This window comes from Meles meles, chromosome Y, assembly GCF_922984935.1.
Source record: "Meles meles chromosome Y, mMelMel3.1 paternal haplotype, whole genome shotgun sequence".
Taxonomy (NCBI): domain Eukaryota; kingdom Metazoa; phylum Chordata; class Mammalia; order Carnivora; family Mustelidae; genus Meles; species Meles meles.
The window spans coordinates 18,558,089-18,576,984 of NC_060088.1; positions in this window are offsets into that span (position 1 = coordinate 18,558,089).

Sequence of the window (18,896 nt, forward strand, 5' to 3'; positions counted from 1 at the left end):
ATTCAAATTAAAACCACATTGAGATACCACCTGACACCAGTTAGAATGGCCAAAATTAGCAAGACAGGAAACAACGTGTGTTGGAGAGGATGTGGAGAAAGGGGAACCCTCTTACATTGTTGGTGGGAATGCAAGTTAGTGCAGCCACTTTGGAGAACAGTGTGGAGACTCCTGAAGAAATTAAGAATAGACTTCCCTATGACCCTGCAATTGCACTGCTGGGTATTTACCCCAAAGATACAGATGTAGTGAAGAGAATGGCCATCTGAACCCCAATGTTTATTGCAGCAATGGCTACGGTCGCCAAACTGTGGAAAGAACCAAGATGCCCTTCAACGGATGAATGGATAAGGAAGATGTGGAACATATAAACAATGGAGTATTATACCTCCAACAGAAAGGATGAATATCGAACTTTTGTAGCAACATGGACGGGACTGGAAGAAATTATGCTCAGCGAAATAAGTCAGGTATCATATGGTCTCCCTTATTTGTGGAGCATAACAAATAACATGGAGGACATGGGGAGATGGAGAGGAGAGGGAGTTGAGGGAAACTGGAAAGGGAGATGAACCATGAGAGACTATGGACTCTGAAAAACAACCAGAGGGTTTTGATGTGGGGGGGGTAGGAGGTTGAGGAACCAGGTCGTGGGTAATAAGGAGGGCACGTACTGCATGGAGCACTGGGTGTGATGCCAAAACAGTGAACACTGTTATGCTGGAAATAAACAAATAAACGAATAAAAAAAAAAAGCCACAAAAGCTGCTTCATAGTCATTACCTGAGACGTCAGATATGTATGACTCATGATCTTGTCATGGTAGTGGATATGTGTCTTGGAATTAATCCTTTTCTCTCCGGTATTGGATTTGCTGCCAGACTTCTGTGTAGGGGTCTTTTAGGTATTGTTGTTTAATTAATTAATCAATCAATTAATTAATTAATTCTTGATAGCTTAGTAGTTAACTTATCCTGTTTGGACCGGTTGTTACTTTGATTCTCTAAGCTTTTTTTTTAATGGTATTTTTTCTGAATTTTGCTTGCATGAGAGCTATTCCTAATTTGCTCCCTAACTTCTGTGGGACACTTTTAAGTGTGTGTGTGTGTGTGTGTGAGTGTGTATGAGTGTGTGTGTGTGTTTATGTGTGTGTGTGTGTTCCTAAAAACGCTAAGAATGATATTTTAAGAGATATGAAGCTGCTCTATTCCAAATCACGATTCACCTTCAAACACAGTGGAAACTCACGTTACATCCCGTTCGGCCACATTTCCTGCATTGAATGTCCCATTTGATCCACTTTTAGAACGCAGATTCTGACTACCCTGCCTGGAACAAACACCAAATTTTGTGTGCCTGGTTAAAGTCTAATTGCCTGTCCCTTTTTCTTGCTTTTTCAAATGTTTCTTTACTTCCATGAGTGAGGGAAATCGTATGGTAGTCATCTTTCTGTGACTGACAGATATGACACAGCCCAATGCTCTCTCCCTTTCTGCCACATGTCACAAGGAGCAAGAATGCCTTCTTGCTTATGGCTCCATAAGAGTCCGCAGTGTATTTGCAGGGCAGGGAGATGGTAGTCGTTTCTGGGAGCTCCAGGCTTGTCTTAGCCATCAGCATAACCAGAAGAAGAACACATTAATGTAAACAGGGCATAAATAGACCTGAAACCTAGAAATCACAGTCCACAGCGAAAGAGAGAAGAAGTCACAGAGACCATGGGAGAAGGATGTAGACAGGGCTTATGGGAGAATTGGACATTTGATGCTTCAGAGGCAGGGAGTCATGAACAAAGACAAAGGCCCAGGGGTGAGGAACTCACTTAGAACCCACAATTTGAAAGTTGAACCATAGTTTTTGTCTGAGTAAAGGAGAGTGTCTGAAGGACACGAGTTCTTGCAACCCAAGGACTTGAGGCCCAGGGAAACCAGATCAGCATGCTTTGAAGACAAAAAATCCAGAGAACACTGTGTATCTCCTGGGGAGGTCACCAGCAAGCAACCAGGTGTAGACAGCATGTAAACCATGGTCAGAGATAATGCCTGTTGACACCATGGTAAGATTATTATTTCTTTGTGTGCATTCGTGATGGGAAGTGTTGGTGGAGATGCCTCCATGGGCGCCTAAGACACTTGGGCTGTACGACCGCCAGCATCAAGACTGAGAAGTGGCTATAGCTAGGACGGTGAGGACATTAGCTGCAATCACGGAACACCAAACCTGGAACACTTGTGACTACCTTCTTCAGGCCACTTTGCTTAATCCCTGGAGAACAGAAAATCCTGCAGGGAACTGGAAGAAAGCCCTGCTCACATATTCTCACCTAGCCACAGAATTCAGCAGGCCTTAAATTTTGTGGAGTGTGTTTAAGTTCACGTTTCACAGGCACAACACACCCACGAAACTTAAACTCACCATATTTGGCCCAGACACCACACACTCTGAATGGAAGGCAAGGAGAACCTCTGCAGAGGCCGAGCCCACAGGAGAGTGGACAGCCACAACACAACCCCAGTGGGCCTGTAACCCACACCTGAGACTCTCTCAAGTGCCAGCCCTTGGGCACTCCATGAACTCTTCTTCCTAAAGAAATTATCTTCAGGGTAGAAAACAGAATGCACGTTTCGAATACACAGAAGACAGAGACCTTTTTAGATTCACAATGTATTCCTAAAACTGGTTCGAAAGCCTTTTCAGATGGCTTCACATGGGGATTGGTTCTCTTCCAACATGCTCCGTGCTTGCTCCTGTGAGCTCCAAACAGATGAGTCCGTCCTGGGCTTAAGCTTCTAGGGTGTAAGGTCTCTTTTAATGTTTGGGTCTGTGGGAGAATTGGGAGGCATTTATGGCACGATTTCTGGAGATGCAAGAAGAACACCTGTCCTCACTGTTGAAGACTCCAGACATGTCTTTGGTATGCTTGCCGATGTTAACTCTGAGCTTTCCTCGGAGGGCGTGGGGCGCTTTTCCTGGTCATAAGCATCCTGATTGGGGGGAGGAGTCAAGATGACGGAGAATTAGTAGGCTGAGACTACCTCAGGTAGCAGGTGATCAGCTCAGTAGCTTTTCTAAACATTGCAAACACCGACAAATCCAACGGGAGTTTGAAGAGAAGAAGAACAGAAATTCTAGAAACTGAAAATCAACCATTTTCTGAAAGGTAAGACTCACGTAGATGTGAATCTAAAACGATGGGAAGATAGTCCGCAGCAGAGGGGCCGGCTTCCGGCAAGCGCCAGAGCAACAGAGCACACAATCAGGACTTTTAAATGTCTGTTGCACTGAGGGACATTCTCCAGAGACTAAAGAGGGGTGAAACCCACTTGGGGTCAGCGTGGACCCAGGTCCTGCAGGGTCACACAAGGATCGGTGTGTTGCAGTGTCGCAGAGCTCGCACGTATTAGAACAGAGAAGCCGGCTACAGAGACAGAGCTGAGGACTGAACTCTCAGGTCGGGGTTACCTTGAACAGGTCGCGGGCTGGGTGAGCTCGGAGCGCGGCTGGAGGCTGGGGATACGGGAGTGATTTAGTGCTGTCCTCTGGGAGCGCACTGAGGAGTGGGGACCCAGGCTCTCGGCTCCTCTGCACCAGAGACTAGGAGGCCACCATTTTCATTTCCGTCCTCCAGAACTCTACGGAAAGCGTTCAGAGAACAGAAGCTCCCAAAAGCGAATACGAGGACATGACTTAATCCGGCCCACGGTTAACGCGGTGCAATCCCGCCTCGGGAAAAGACAATTGAGAGTAACTACAACAGGCCTTTCTCAGAAGATCAACAAAATATCCAGAAAGGATGAAGTTCATCTATCAAGGAAAGCAGGTTCAATTCCTAAGACAGCAACGGAATTCCAGAGGAGGAGATAGCAAAGCATGGAACTCATGGCTTTCTCCCCATGATTCTTTAGTCTTGCGGTTAATTCAATTTTTTTTTCAATTTTTTTCCTTCTTCTTTCTTCTTCTGCTAATTTTTTAAAAACTTTTACCCTTTTTTAACGTTTTTAACTAGTTTATCTATCTATATATTTTTTCTTTCTTTTTTATACTTTTTCTTTATTTGTTTTTTTTAAATTTTTTTCTTTTTTTCTTTTTTTTCTCTGAACCTATTTTTATCCCCTTTGTCCCCCTTCCCTACAATTTGGGGTCTCTTCTGATTTGGTTTAAGAGCTTTTTGGGGGTCTTTGCCAACCTTTTAATATTTTATTTGATCCTTCATAATTTCTTATCTAAATAAAATGACAAGGCGGAAAAAATCACCACAAACAAAAGAACAAGAGGCAGTACTGAAGGCTAGGGACCTAATCAACACAGACATTGGTAATATGTCAGATCAAGAGTTCAGAATGACGATTATGAACGTTCTAGCCAGGCTTGAAAAAGGCATGGAAGATATTAGAGAAACCCTCTCTGGAGATATAAAAGCCCTTTCTGGAGAAATTAAAGAACTAAAATCTAATCAAGTAGAAATCAAAAAAGCTATTAATGAGGTGCAATAAAAAATGGAGTCTCTCACGGCTAGGACAAATGAGGCAGAAGAAAGACTTAGTAATCAAGAAGACCAAATGAGAGAGAATAAAGAAGCCTAGCAAAAGAGGGACAAACAACTACTGGACCACGAGGGGAGAATTCAAGAGATAAGTGACACCATAAAATGAAACAACATTAGAATAATTGGAATTCCAGAAGAAGAAACAGACAGAGGAGCAGAAGTTCTATTGGAGAGAATCACTGGAGAGAATTTCCCTAATATGGCAAAGGGAACAAGCATCAAAATCCAGGAGATGCAGAGAACCCCCTTCAAAGTCAACAAGAATAGGTCCACACCCCGTCACCTAATAGTAAAATTTACAAGTCTTAGTGACAAGGAGAAAATCCTGAAAGCAGCTCGAGAAAAGAAGTCTGTAACATACAATGGTAAAAATATTAGATTGGCGGCAGACTTATCCACAGAGACCTGGCAGGCCAGAAAGAGCTGGCATGATATATTCAGATCACTAAAGGAGAAAAACATGCAGCCAAGAATACTCTATCCAGCTAGGCTATCATTGAAAATAGAAGGAGAGATAAAAAGCTTCCAGGACAAACAAAAACTGAAAGAATTTGCAAACACCAAACCAGCTCTACTGGAAATATTGAAAGGGGTCCTCTAAGCAAAGAGAGAGCCTAAAAGTAGTAGATCAGAAAGGTACAGAGACAATATACAGTAACAGTCACCTTACAGGCTAATAATGGCACTAAATTCATATCTCTCAATAGTTACCCAGAATGTTAATGGACTAAATGCCCCAATCAAAAGACACAGGGTATCAGAATGGATAAAAAAATCAAAAACCATCCATATGTTGCCTACAAGAAACTTATTTTAGACGCGAAGACACCTCCAGATTTTAAGTGAGGGGGTGGAAAACAATTTACCATGCTACTGGACATCAGAAGAAAGCTGGGATGGTGATCCGTATATCAGATCAATTAGATTTTAAGCCAAAAACTATAATAAGAGATGAGGAAGGACACTATTTCCTACTCAAAGGGTCTGTCCAACAAGAAGATCTAACAATTTTAAATACCTATGCCCCTAACTTGAGAGCAGCCAACTATATTAACCAATTAATAACAAAATCAAAGAAACACATCAATAATAATACAATAATAGTAGGGGACTTGAACACTCCCCTCACTGAAATGGACAGATCATCCAAGCAAAAGATCAACAAGGAAATAAAGGCCCTAAATGACACAGTGGACCACATGGACATCACAGATATATTCAGAACATTTCATCCCAAAGCAACAGAATACACATTCTTCTTTAGTGCACATGGAACCTTCCCAGAATAGATCATATTCTGGGTCACATATCAGGTCTCAACCGGTATCAAAAGATTAGGATCATTCCCTGCATATTTTCAGACTAAAATGCTCTGAAGCTAGAACTCAATCACAAGAGGAAAGCTGGAAAGAACATAATAACATGGAGAGTAAATAGCATCCTTCTAAAGAATGAATGGGTTAACCAGGAAATTAAAGAAGAATTGAAAAAATTCATGGAAACAAATGATAATGAAAACACAACAGTTCAAAATCTGTGGGACACAGCAAAGGCAGTTCTGAGAGGAAAATATATAGCGGTACAAGCCTTTCTCAAGAAACAAGAAAGGTCTCAAGTACACAACCTCGCCCTACACATAAAGGAGGTGGAGAAAGAACAAGGAAAAAACCCTAAACCCAGCAGGAGAAGAGAAATCATAAAGATCAGAGCAGAAATCAATGAAATAGAAACCAAAAAAAAAAAAAAAAAATAGAAAAAATCAATGAAACTAGGAGCTGGTTCTTTGAAAGAATCAATAAGATTGATAAACCCCTGGCCAGAATCATCAAAAAGAAAAGAGAAAGGATCCAAATTTATATGGAACCAGAAAAGACCTCGAATACCCCAAGGAATATTGAAAATGAAAGCCTAAGTTGGTGGCATCACAATTCCGGACATCAAGCTCTAATACAAAGCTGTCATCATCAAGACAGCATGGTACTGGCACAAAAACAGACACATAGATCAGTGGAACAGAATAGAGAGCCCAGAAATAGACCCTCAACTTTATGGTCAACTAATCTTCGACAAAGCAGGAAAGAATGCCCAATGGAAAAAAGACAGCCTCTTCAATAAATGGTGCTGGGAAACTTGAACAGCCACATGCAGAAAAATGAAATTGGACCACTTCCTTACACCACACATGAAAATGGACTCCAAATGGATGTAGGACCTCAATGTGAGAAAGGAATCCATCAAAATCCTTGAGGAGAATGCAGGCAGCAACGTCTTCGACCTCAGCAGCAACAACATCTTCCTAGGAACAACGGCAAAGGCAAGGGAAGCAAGGGCAAAAATGAACTATTGGGATTTCATCAAGATCAAAAGCTTTTGCACAGCAAAGGAAACAGTTAACAAACCAAAAGACAACTGACAGAATGGGAGAAAATATTTGCAAACGACATATCAGATAAAGGGCTAGTATCCAAAATCTATAAGGAACTTAGCAAACTCAACACTGAAAGAACAAACAATCCAATCAAGAAATGGGCAGAGGACATGAACAGACATTTCTGCAAAGAAGACATCCAGATGGCCAACAGACGCATGAAAAAGTGCTCCACGTCACTCGGCATCAGGGAAATACAAATCAAAACCACAATGAGATATCACCTCACACCAGTCATAATGGCTAAAATTAACAAGTCAGGAAATGACAGATGCTGGCGAGGATGCGGAGAAAGGGGAATCCTCCTCCACTGTTGTTGGTAATGCAAGCTGGTGCAACCACTCTGGAAAACAGCCTGGAGGTTCCTCAAAATGTTGAAAATAGAACTACCCTATGACCCAGCAGTTGCCCTACTGGGTATTTACCCTAAAGATACAAACATAGTGATCCGAAGGGGCACGTGCACCCGAATGTTTATAGCAGCAATGTCTACAATAGCCAAACTATGGAAAGAACCTAGATGTCCATCAACAGATGAATGGATAATGAAGATGTGATATATATACACAATGGAATACTATGCAGCCATGAAAAGAAATGAAATCTTGCCATTTGCGACGACGTGAATGGAACTTGCTCCCTAACTTCTGTGGGAATCTTTTAAGTGTGTGTGTGTGTGTGTGTGTGTGTGTGTGTGTGTGTGTGTGTTTCAGAAAACGCTAAATATGATATTTTAAGAGATATGAAGCTGCTCTATTCCAGATCACAATCCACCTTCAAACACAGTGGAAACTCATGTTACATCCCGTTCGGCCACATTTCCTGCATTGAATGTCCTATTTGATCCACTTTCTGAAATGCAGATTCTGACTAGCCTGCCTGGAACAAACAACAAATTTTGTGTGCCTGATTATAGTCTAATGGCGTGTCAACTTTTCTTGCTTTTTCACGTTTCTTTACTTCCAAGAATGAGTGAAATCGTAAGGGAGTTGTCTTTCTGTGACTGACCGATATGACACAGCCCAATGCTCTCTCCCTTTCTGCCACATGTCACAAAGAGCAAGAATGCCTTCTTCTTATGGCAACATAAGGGTCCGCAGTGCATTTGGAGGACAGGGAGATGGTAGAAGTATCTAGGAGCTCCAGGCTTTCTTCAGCCATCAGCACAACCAGAAGCTGACCACATCAATGTAAACTTGGCAAAAATGGACCTGAAGCCTAGAAATCACAGTCCAGAGCGAAAGAGAGAAGTCACAGAGACCATGGGAGAAGGGAGTAGACAGGTCTTATGGGAGAATTGGACGGTTGGTGCTTCAGAGGGCAGGGAGCCATGGCCAAAGACAAAGGCCCAGGGGAGATGAGCACACTTAGAAACCACAATTTGAATGTTGACCCATAGCTGTTGGCGGAGAAAAGGAGAGTGTCTGAATGACATTTGTTCTTGCAAACCAAGGGTCTTGAGGCCGGGGGATTCCAGATCAGCATGCATTGCAGACATAGACTCCAGACAACACTGTGTATCTCCTGGAGAGGACACCAGCAAGCAACCAAGTGCAGACAGCATGGAAACCATGATCAGAGACAATACCTGTTGACACAGTGTTAAGATTATTATTCTTTGGGAGCATTTGAGATGGGCAGTGTTGGTGGAGATGTCTCGTTGAGCGCCAAAGATACTTGGACTCTACGACCACCACCATCCAGACTGAGATGTGGCCACAGACAGGATGGTGAGGTCATTAGCTCCCCCACCTGCAATCACGGATTCCCAAACCTGGAACACTGTTGGGACTGCCTTCTTCAGGCCACGTTGTTTAGTACAATAAGAACAGAAAATCCTGCAGGGGTCTAGAATTCCCTGCCCACATCCACTCACCTGGCCGGAGAATTCAGCAGGCCTTAAGTTTTGTGGAGTGGGTTGAAAGTCTCGTTTCACAGGCACACCAACCCACGAAGCTTAACCTCACCATATTTGGCCCAGACACCAAACACTCAGAATGGAATGCAAGGAGAGCCTCTGCAGAGGATGAGCCCACAGGAGAGGGGACAGCCACAACACAACCCCAGAGGGCATGCCACACACATCTGAGACTCTCTCAATTGTCAGAACTTGGGCACACACACTTCTTCCTAAAGAAATTATCTTCAGCGTAGATAACGGAATGTGTGTTTGGATTACAGAGAAGACAGAGACCTTTTTTACATTCACGTTGTATTCCTGAACCTGGCCCGAAAGCCTATTCTAATGGCTTCTCATGGGTATTGGTTCTCTTCCAACATGCTCCAAGCTTGCTCCTGTGAGCTCCAAACAGATGAGTCCGTCCTGGGCCTAAGCTTATACGGTGTAATGTCTGCCTTTAATGTTTGGTCAGATGGAAAATTTGGGAGGCATTTATGGCACGATTTCTGGAGATGAAAGAAGAACCCATGTCCTCACTGTTGAAGACTCCACATGTCTTCTGTATGGTTGCGGGAGTTAACTCTGAGCTTTTCTCGGAGGGCAGGGGGCTCATTTCCTTGTCAGAAGCATCCTGATAGGGTGTGAGGATGATGAACATGAGTATGTCTTGGAGTTCCCCGTGTGAGGCTGCTTGTACTCCTGACTCTTTCTTGACCTTACGTCGGTAAGATGGAATTGTGGATTCTTGCCCTACTCAGGAGTCCAGAGGGGTGGTGGCAACAGTCACGGCCAAAGACTAGAAATTCGGCCATGGAGAAGGTGACTCCAAATCGCTTCACAAACTTTCTTGGGGCAATAGCCCAGCAGCTCCAGGAGTGACTTTTATACTCTTGTCTGTCCCAGATATACTCCAGCCAGGTGAAGTGATGAGGCGTGGTTCAGTAAGGAGTGGTTGCTAGGAACTCAGAGCTTTGTGATGTCTCAGAAGCTGACTTCACTGAAGCAGAAATCCCATTCTCATGGCATATCAGTTCTATGACTTTAAGTATAAAGACTTGCGAAGGAAAAAGAAAGAGCCCTGTTAGCCTGTTCATGAACTCAGGTGGACTTTTCTGTTTCTTTCCCACTTCCACTTTCTATACAAAGAGAAATGAAAATGATGTTCTGTATACCATTCTTCACACCAACATTTCTCCAGAGAGAGCAAGGTGTCCCTATTTCCACTGCAATTTCTAGAGATCTAAATCAACAGCGAGGCCTCTTGGTTACCGTTAGGTCTCTCGGAGGTTGGATGTCCTTGGGTGAGAGCGTCCATTCTTAGCTTCTGGTACCTATGGTTTCTCGGGTGTATGGTATTTCAGTGGTGCTCAGTCAGCATGGAAGGTGAAGGAAGGAAGAAGGGAAGGAAAGTCACAATTCCAGGAAAATTGCCAGGGCATAGATGCGATGAGCTGTACGTGCCCTTTTCTTCTAGTGTCCTGAAACACCAGTCCCAATGGATGAAGGCTCTGTCTACCGGACATTACCTTAAACACCGTTGCAAAGGCTTCATGCAGAGTGAAAAGCTGCATGCTTGCTACCCCTAAAGAAAGAGCCCTTGTCAGCACTACCTGTCATCATTATATATGCTACATGCCATAATCATGGGGAGAGCCATGCTGATCAACTCTCTTTACTCAGATGAAAATGAATGGGCAACATCGATGACCTCCCATGCCCTTCTACCATCACTGTGGAAGGAGCCGAGATCCCCTTTTAAGGGCTATTGGATAAAGATGATTATGAAGATGATGATAAAAAAAAAAGGTGATTTCCAAATGAAAATGCAAGCATACCAAGGGGAATACGCTATGGCTTCACTCCTATGAGGCTCATGAGGAATAACTTGTACATGAGTAGTAGTAAGAGAAAACGGAAGGAGAAGAAGTCAGACAGGGAGACGCACCAGGAGAGACTCAGGACTTTGGGGACCAAGCTGAGGGTTTCAGGAGGATAAGACCTGCCATAAGGAGGGACTGGCTATTGGGTAGGGAGGTGGTGTGGCATTATATGAAGATGAGAACTTGGTGGTATCTGCAATTAAAGAATCAGGGAACACTATGTCAAAAAATGTAGGATGGATGAATGGCTGGCATGCCGAATATAAGAAATATAGTGAATAGAAAGCAAAACAGGTCTTTTCACTTGGAGATGAAGAAAGAAAGAGAAGAGAAATGAATTCTAGTTTTATTTTTGTACTGATTAAAATAGTATGCAATTGGATTCCTATAAAGTCCTTATCTGAATTGGGTCTTTGGACATTGTCAATTAGAGTCTTCCCTCTTTCTACATTTTGGGAAAGATGAGAAAAGCTGACAATACCATTAAATTTTCGAATTGTGGACAAGGGAATTGATTTGAACCTGGCTTTCTGTGTTTTGGGATATGTTTGATGACTGCTTCAAAAGCCTCACAATCGGCTTCAAAAGTCATTACCTGAGACGTCAGATATGTATGACTCATGATCTTGTCATGGTGGAGCGTATGTGTCTTGGAATTTATCCTTTTCTCTCCGGTAGTGGATTTGCTGGCAGACTTCTGTGTAGGGGTCTTTGAGGTAAGGTTGCTTAATTAATTAATTGATTGATTAATTAATTCGTGTTAGGTAAGGGGTTAACTTATCCAGTTTGGACAGTTTCTTACTTTGATTCTCTAAGCTTTCATTTTTTATGGTATTTTCTCTGAATTTTGCTTCCATGAGTGCTATTCCTCACTTGCTCCCTAGCTACTGTTGGACTCTTTTAAGAGTGTGTGTGTCTGTGTGTGTGTGTGTGTGTGTGTGTGTGTGTGTGTGTGTGTGTGTTTAACAAAATGCTAAAAATGATATATTAAGAGATATGAATCTGCTCTATTCCAGATCACAATTCACTTTCAAATACAGTGAAAACTCACGTTACATCCCGTTCGGCAAAATTTCCTGCATTGAATGTACTATTTGATTCACTTTCAGAAAGGCAGATTCTGACTTGCCTGCCTGGAACAAACACCAAATTTTGTGTGCCTGGTTAGAGTCTAATTGTCTGTCTCATTTTGTGCTTTTTCACATGTTTCTTTACTTCCATGAGTGAGTCAATCGTATGGGAGTTGTCTTTCTGTGACTGACAGATAGGACATAGCCCAATGCTCTCTCCCTTTCTGCCACATGTCACAAGGAGGAAGAACGCCTTCTTGCTTTTGGCTCCATAAAAGTCCGCAGTGCATTTTGAGGACAGGGAGATCATAGAAGTGACTGCGAACTCCAGGCTTGTCTTCAGCCCTCAGCACAATCAGTAGTTGACCACATCAATGTAAACATGGCATAAATGGACCTGAAGCCTAGAAATCACACTCGACAGCAAAAGAGAGAAGAAGTCACAGAGACCATGGGATAAGGGTGTAGACAGGCTTATGGGAGAATTGGACGTTTGGTGCTTCATAGGGCAGTGAGCCATGGCCAAAGTCAAAGGCCCACTGGAGAGAAGCACACTTTGAAGCCACCATTTGAATGTTGACCCATAGCTGTTTTCAGAGAAAAGGAGAGTGTCTGAATGATATGAGTTATTGCAAACCAAGGGTCTTGAGGCCCGGGGATTCCAGATCAGCATGCTTTTCAGACATAGACTCCAGAGAAAACTGTGTATCTCCTGGAGAGGACACCAGCAAGCAACCAGGTGCAGACAGCCTGGAAACCATTATCAGAGACAATACCTATTGACACAGCAGTAAGATTTTTATTTTTTTGTGTGCATTCGTGATGGGCAGTATTGGTGGATATTCCTCCATGGGCGCCAAAGATACTTGGTCTCTATGACCACCAGCATCAAGAATGAGAAGTGGCCACAGGCAGAACGGTGAGGACATTAGCTACCCAACCTGCAATCACGGATTCCCAAACCTGGAACACTTTTGGGAGTGCATTCTTCAGGCCACGTTGCTTAGTCCCAGGAGAAAATAAAATCCTGCAGTGGAGTAGAAGACACCAAACATCCTCTCACCTAGTCACAGAATTGAGCAGGCATTATGTTTTGTGGAGTGGGTTGAAAGTCTCCTTTCACAGGCACACCAGACCCACGAAGCTTAAACTCACCATAATTGCCCCAGACACCACACACTCTGAGGGAAGGCAAGGAGAGATTCTTCAGAGGACGAGCCCACAGGAGAGTGGACAGCCACAACACAACACTAGAGGGTATGTCACACACACCTGAGATCTCTCAACTGCCAGCCCTTTGGCACACCATGAGCTCTTGTTCCTAAAGAAATTATCTTCAGGGTAGATAACACAATGCACCTTTCGAATACAGAGAAGACAGAGACCTTTTGTACATTCATGTTGTATTCCTGAATCTGGCCCGAAATCGTTTTCAGATGGCTGCAAATGGGGATTGGTTCTCTTTCAACATGCTTCGTGCTTGCTCCTGTGAGCTCCAAACAGATGAGTCCGTCCTGGGCATAAACTTCTAGTGTGTAGGGTCGGCCTTTAATGTTTGGTCAGCTGGGAAAATTGGGAGGTATTTATGGCACGATTTCTGGAGATGGCTTTTAGGCCAGTATCAGGAATACAACGTGAATTGACAAAAGGTCTCTCTCTTCTCTGTGTTCGAAAAGCGCATTCTGTTATCTACGCTGAAGATAATTTCTTTAGGAAGAAGACCTTATGGAGTGCCCAAGCTCTGGCACTTGAGAGAGTCTCAGGTGTGTGTAACATGCCCTCTGGTGTTGTTTTGTGGCTGTCCACTCTCCTGTGGGCTCGTTCTCTGCAGAGGCTCTCCTTGCCTTCATTCAGAGTGTTTGGTGTCTGGGCCAGGAATGGTGAGTTTAAGCTTCTTGGGTGTGTTGGGCCTGTGAAACGTGACCTTAAACCAACTCCACATAACGTAAGGCCTGCTGAATTCTGTGGCCAGGTGAGAGGATGTAGGCACGGCTTTTCTAGTCCCCTGCAGGATTCTGTGTTGTCCTTGGACTAAGCAACGTGGCCTGAAGAAGGCATTCCCAAGAGTGTTCCAGGTTTGGGAATCCGTGATTGCAGGTTGGGCAGCAAATGTCCTCAAGGTCCTGTCTGTGGCCACTTCTCAGGCTTATTGCTGGCAGTCGTAGAGCCCAAGTATCTTTGGCTCCCATCGAGGCATCTCCACCAACACTGCCCATCAAGAATGCACACAGAGAAATAATAATCTTACCACGGTGTCAACAGGTATTGTCTCTGATCATGGTTTCCAGACTGTCTGCACCTGGTTGCATGCTGTTGTCCTCCCCAGGAGATACACAGTTTTCTCTGGAGTCTATGTCTGCAAAGCATGCTGATCTGTAATCCCCAGGACTTAAGACCCTTGGGTTGAAAGTACTCATGTCCTTCAGACACTCTCCTTTACTCCGCCAACAGCTATGGGTCTACATTCAATTTGTTGGTTCGAAGTGTGCTCCTCTCCCCTGGGCCTTTGTCTTTGTCCATGGCTCCCTGAAATCTGAAACACCAACCGTCCAATTCTCCCATAAGCCCTGTCTACACCCGACTCCCATTGTCTCTGTGACTTCTTCTCTCTTTTGCAGTGGAGTTTGATTTCTAGGCTTCAGGTAAATTTATGCCATGTTTCCATTGATGTGGTCCAATTCTAGTTGTGAAGATGGTTGAAGTCAAGCCTGGAGCACCCAGACACTTCTAACATCTCCCTTTCCTCCATATGGACTTCGGAGTCTTATGCATCCATAAGCAAGAAGGCATTCTTGCTCCTTGTGACATGTGGCAGAAAGGGAGAGAATATTGGGCTGTGTCATATCTATCAGTTCCAGAAAGACAACTACCATACAATTTCTCTCACTCATGGAAGTAAAGAATCATGTGAAAAAGCAAGAAAAAGCCAGAAAAAGCAAGAAAAAGAGATAGACTCTAACCAGGCACACAAAATTTGGTGTTTGTTCCAGGCAGGCTAGTCAGAATCTGCGTGTCTAAAAGTGGATGAAATGGGACATTCAGTGCAGGAAATGTGGCCGAACGGGATGGAACGTGAGTTTCCTCTGTGTTTGAAGGTGAATTGTGATCTGCAATAGAGCAGCTCCATATCTCTTAAAATATCATTTTTAGCGTTTTGTGAAACACACACATTAACACACACACACTCTTAAAAGAGTCCCACAGAAGTTAGGCAGCACGTGAGAGATAGCCATCATGGAAGCAAAATTCAGAGAAAATACCATAAAAAACAAAAGCTTAGAGAATTAAATTAACACACTGTCCAAACTGGATAAGTTAAATACTTACCTATGAAGAATTAATTAATTAATCAATCAATCAATTAATTAATTAATTATAAAACTTTACCTAAAAGACCCCTACACAGAAGTCTGCCAGCAATCCAATACTGGAGAGAAAAGGATAAATTCAAGACACATACGCACTACCATGACAAGATCATGAGTCATACATATCTGACGTCTCAGGTAATGACTTTTGAAGCAGGCTTTGAGGCTTTTGAAGTAGTCCTCAAAAATCTCCCAACACACAGAGAGCCACGTTCAAATCAATTCCCTGGTCCACAATTCGAGACATTTAATGGTAATGTGGGGTTTGCTCCTTTATTTCCAAAATGTAGGAAGAGGAAAGGCTCTAATTTACAATGTCCAAAGACCCGATTCACATAAGGACCTTATATGAAACCAATTGCACACCATTTTAATCAGTAAGATAATAAAACTAGAATTCATTTCTCTTCTCTTTCTTTCTTCATCTCCATGTGAAACAGCCTTTTTTACTTTCTATTCACAATTTTTTTCTTATATTCGCAAAGCCAGGCTTTCATCCATCCTAATTTTTTGACAGTGTTCCCTGATTCTTTAAGTGCAAATACCACTATGGGATCATCCTCATAAAATGCCACAACATCTCAATACCCCAAAACCAGTTCCCTCTTTATGGCAGGTCTTTTCCTAATGTAAGCCTCAGCGTGGTCCCCAAAGTCCTGAGTCTCTCCTCATTCCTCTCACTGTCTGACTTCTTCACCTTCCATTTTTTCTTACTACTACTCATGTCCATGGTATTCCTCATGGGCCACATATGAGGGAACACATAGGATATTTCTCCTGGTCTGCTTGCATTTTTATTTGGAAATCATATTCTTTATCATCATCTTCATAATCATCTTTACCCACTAACCCTTAAAAGGGTATCTCGGATCCTTCCAAAGTGATGCAAGATTGGGCATGGCAGGCCATCAATGTTGGCCGATCATTTTCATCTGAATAAAGAGAGTTGCTCAACATGGCTCTCCCCATGAATATGGCATGTAGCATTAACTAATGATGACAAAGAGTGATGACCAGGGCTCTTTCTTTTGGGGTAGCGATCATGCAGTATTTCACTCTCCTTGAAGCCTTTGCAATGGTGTTTAAGGTAATGTCAAGTAGACAGAGCCTTCATGCCTTAGGAGTGTTTACTTAGTGAATGAAGTGAAAGTAGTGAAACTTAGTGAAAGGAGTGAAACTAGAAAGGAGTGAAACTTAGTGTTTCAGGACACTAACAGATAAGGACACTGACAGCACAAGGCATCCGTGCCCTGGCAATTTTCCCTGGTATGTGACTTTCCTTCCCTTCTTCCTTCCCTCATCTTCCAAGTTGACTAAGCACCAAAAGGAGACTTTACACCCAAGAACCCATGGGGAAAAGAAGCTAAGAATGGACCCTCTCAGCCAAGGATATCAAACCACCCAGAGACCTAGTGATAGCCAAGAGGTCACGCTGTGGATCGAGATCTCTAGAAATTGCAGTGGAAATAGGAACACCTTGCTCTCTCTGGAGAAATGTTGATCTAAAGAATGGTAGAGAGAACATCTTTTTCTTTTCTCTTTGTAAAGAAAGTGGAAGTGGGAAAGAAGCAGAAAAGACCGGGTGAGTTCATGATCAGACTAACAGGGCTCTTTCTTGTTCGCTCCCAGTTCTTTCTACTTAAAGCCCTAGGACTCATGTGTGATGAGAATTGGATTGCTGCTTCAGTGAAGTCAGCTTCTGGACATCACATAGCTCTGAGGTTCTAGCAACTACTCCTCACTAAATCACGCCGCATCTCTTCACCTGGCTGGAGTAGTTTTGGGTTAGCCAGGAGTTTCAAAACCACTCCAAACTGCTGGAGCTGCCTGGGTATTCCCCCAGACATTTTGTGAAGCGATTTGGAGTCACATTCTCCATGGCCAAAATTCTGGTCTTTGGCCGTGACTCTCACCACCACCCCTCTAGACTCTTGAGAAGATCAAGAATCCACAATTCCATCTTACCCACATAAGGTCAAGAAAGAGTAATGAGTACAAGCAGCCTCACACGGGGAACTACACGCCATACACCTGTTCATATTCCACACACTCTATCAGGATGCGTCTGATCAGGAAATTTGCCCTCCGCCCTCGAGGAAAGCTCGGAGTTAACTCACACAATCATAAAAATACATGTATGGAGTCTTCAACAGTGAGGACAGGAGTTCTTCTTGCATCTCCAGAAATCGTGCCATAAATGCCTCCCAAATTTCCCAGCTGACCAAACATTAAAGGCAGAACCTACACCATAGAAGCTTAGGCCCAGGACAGACTCATCTGTTTGGAGCTCACAGGAGCAAGCACAGAGCATGTTGGAAGAGAATCAATCCCCATGGGAAGCCATCAGAAAAGGCTTTCGGGCCAGTTTCAGGAATACAACGTGAATCTACAAAAGATCTCTGTCTTCTCCGTATTCGAAATGTGCATTCTGTTATCTACCCTGAAGATCATTTCTTTAGGAAGAATAGCTCATGGTGTGCCCAAGGGCTGGCACTTGAGAGAGTCTCAGGTGTGTGTGACATGCCCTCTGGGGTAGTGTGGTGGCTGTCCACTCTCCTGTGGGCTCGTCCTCTGCAGAGGCTCTCCTTGCCTTCAATTCAGAGTTTGTGGTGTCTGGGCCAAATACGGTGAGGTTAAGCTTCGTGGGTCTACTGTGCCTGTGAAAAGTGAATTTCAACCCACTCCACAAAACTTAAAGCCTGCTGAATTCTGTGGCCAGGTGAGAGGATGTGGGCAGGGCTTCTTCTAGTCTCCTGCAAGATTTTCTGTTCTCCTGGGACTAAGCAACGTGGCCAGAAGAAGGCCGGCCCAACAGTGTTCCAGGTTTGGGAATCCATGATTGCAGGTTAGGGAGCTAATGTCCTCACCGTCCTGCCTGTGGCAGAAAGGCAAATCCCAAACGATTTCACTCACTCATGGAAGAAATGAAACATGTGAGAAAGCAAGAAAAAGGGATAGGCATTTAGATTCTAACCAGGCACACAAAATTTGCTGTTTGTCCCAGGCAGGCTAGTCAGAATTTGCATTTCTAAATATGGTTCAAATGGGACATCTAATGGTCTAAATGTGGCCGAACAGGATGTAACGTGGGTTTCGACTGTGCTTGAAAGTGAATTGTGATCTCGAATAGAGCAGCTTCATATCTCTTAAAATATTTTTAGCATTTTGTGAAACACACACACACACACACAAACACACACACACACACACACACACACACACACACACACTTAAAAGAGTCCACAGAAGTTAGGGAGCAAGAGAGGAATAGAACTCATGGAGGCAAAACTCAGAGAAAATACCATAAAAAAAAAATCTTAGAGAATCAAAATAATAAACCATTCAAACTGGATAATTTAACCCTTAACAACAAAGAATTAGTTAATTAATTAATATTTTAATTAAATAAACAACTTTACCTAAGAAACCACTCCACAGAAGTCTGCCAGCAAATCCAATACTGGAGAGAAAAAGATAAATTCCAAAACACATATGCAGTACCATGAAAAGATCATGAGTCATACATATCTGATGTCTCAGGGAATGAAGAAAGCTTTTGAAGCGGTCTTCAAACATCTCCCAACACACAGAAAGCCAGGTTCAAATCAATTCCCTGGTCCACAGTTCGAGACATTTAATGGTAATTTCAGCTTTTCTCATCTATTCCCAAAATGTAGGTATTGGGAAGACTCTAATTTCCAATG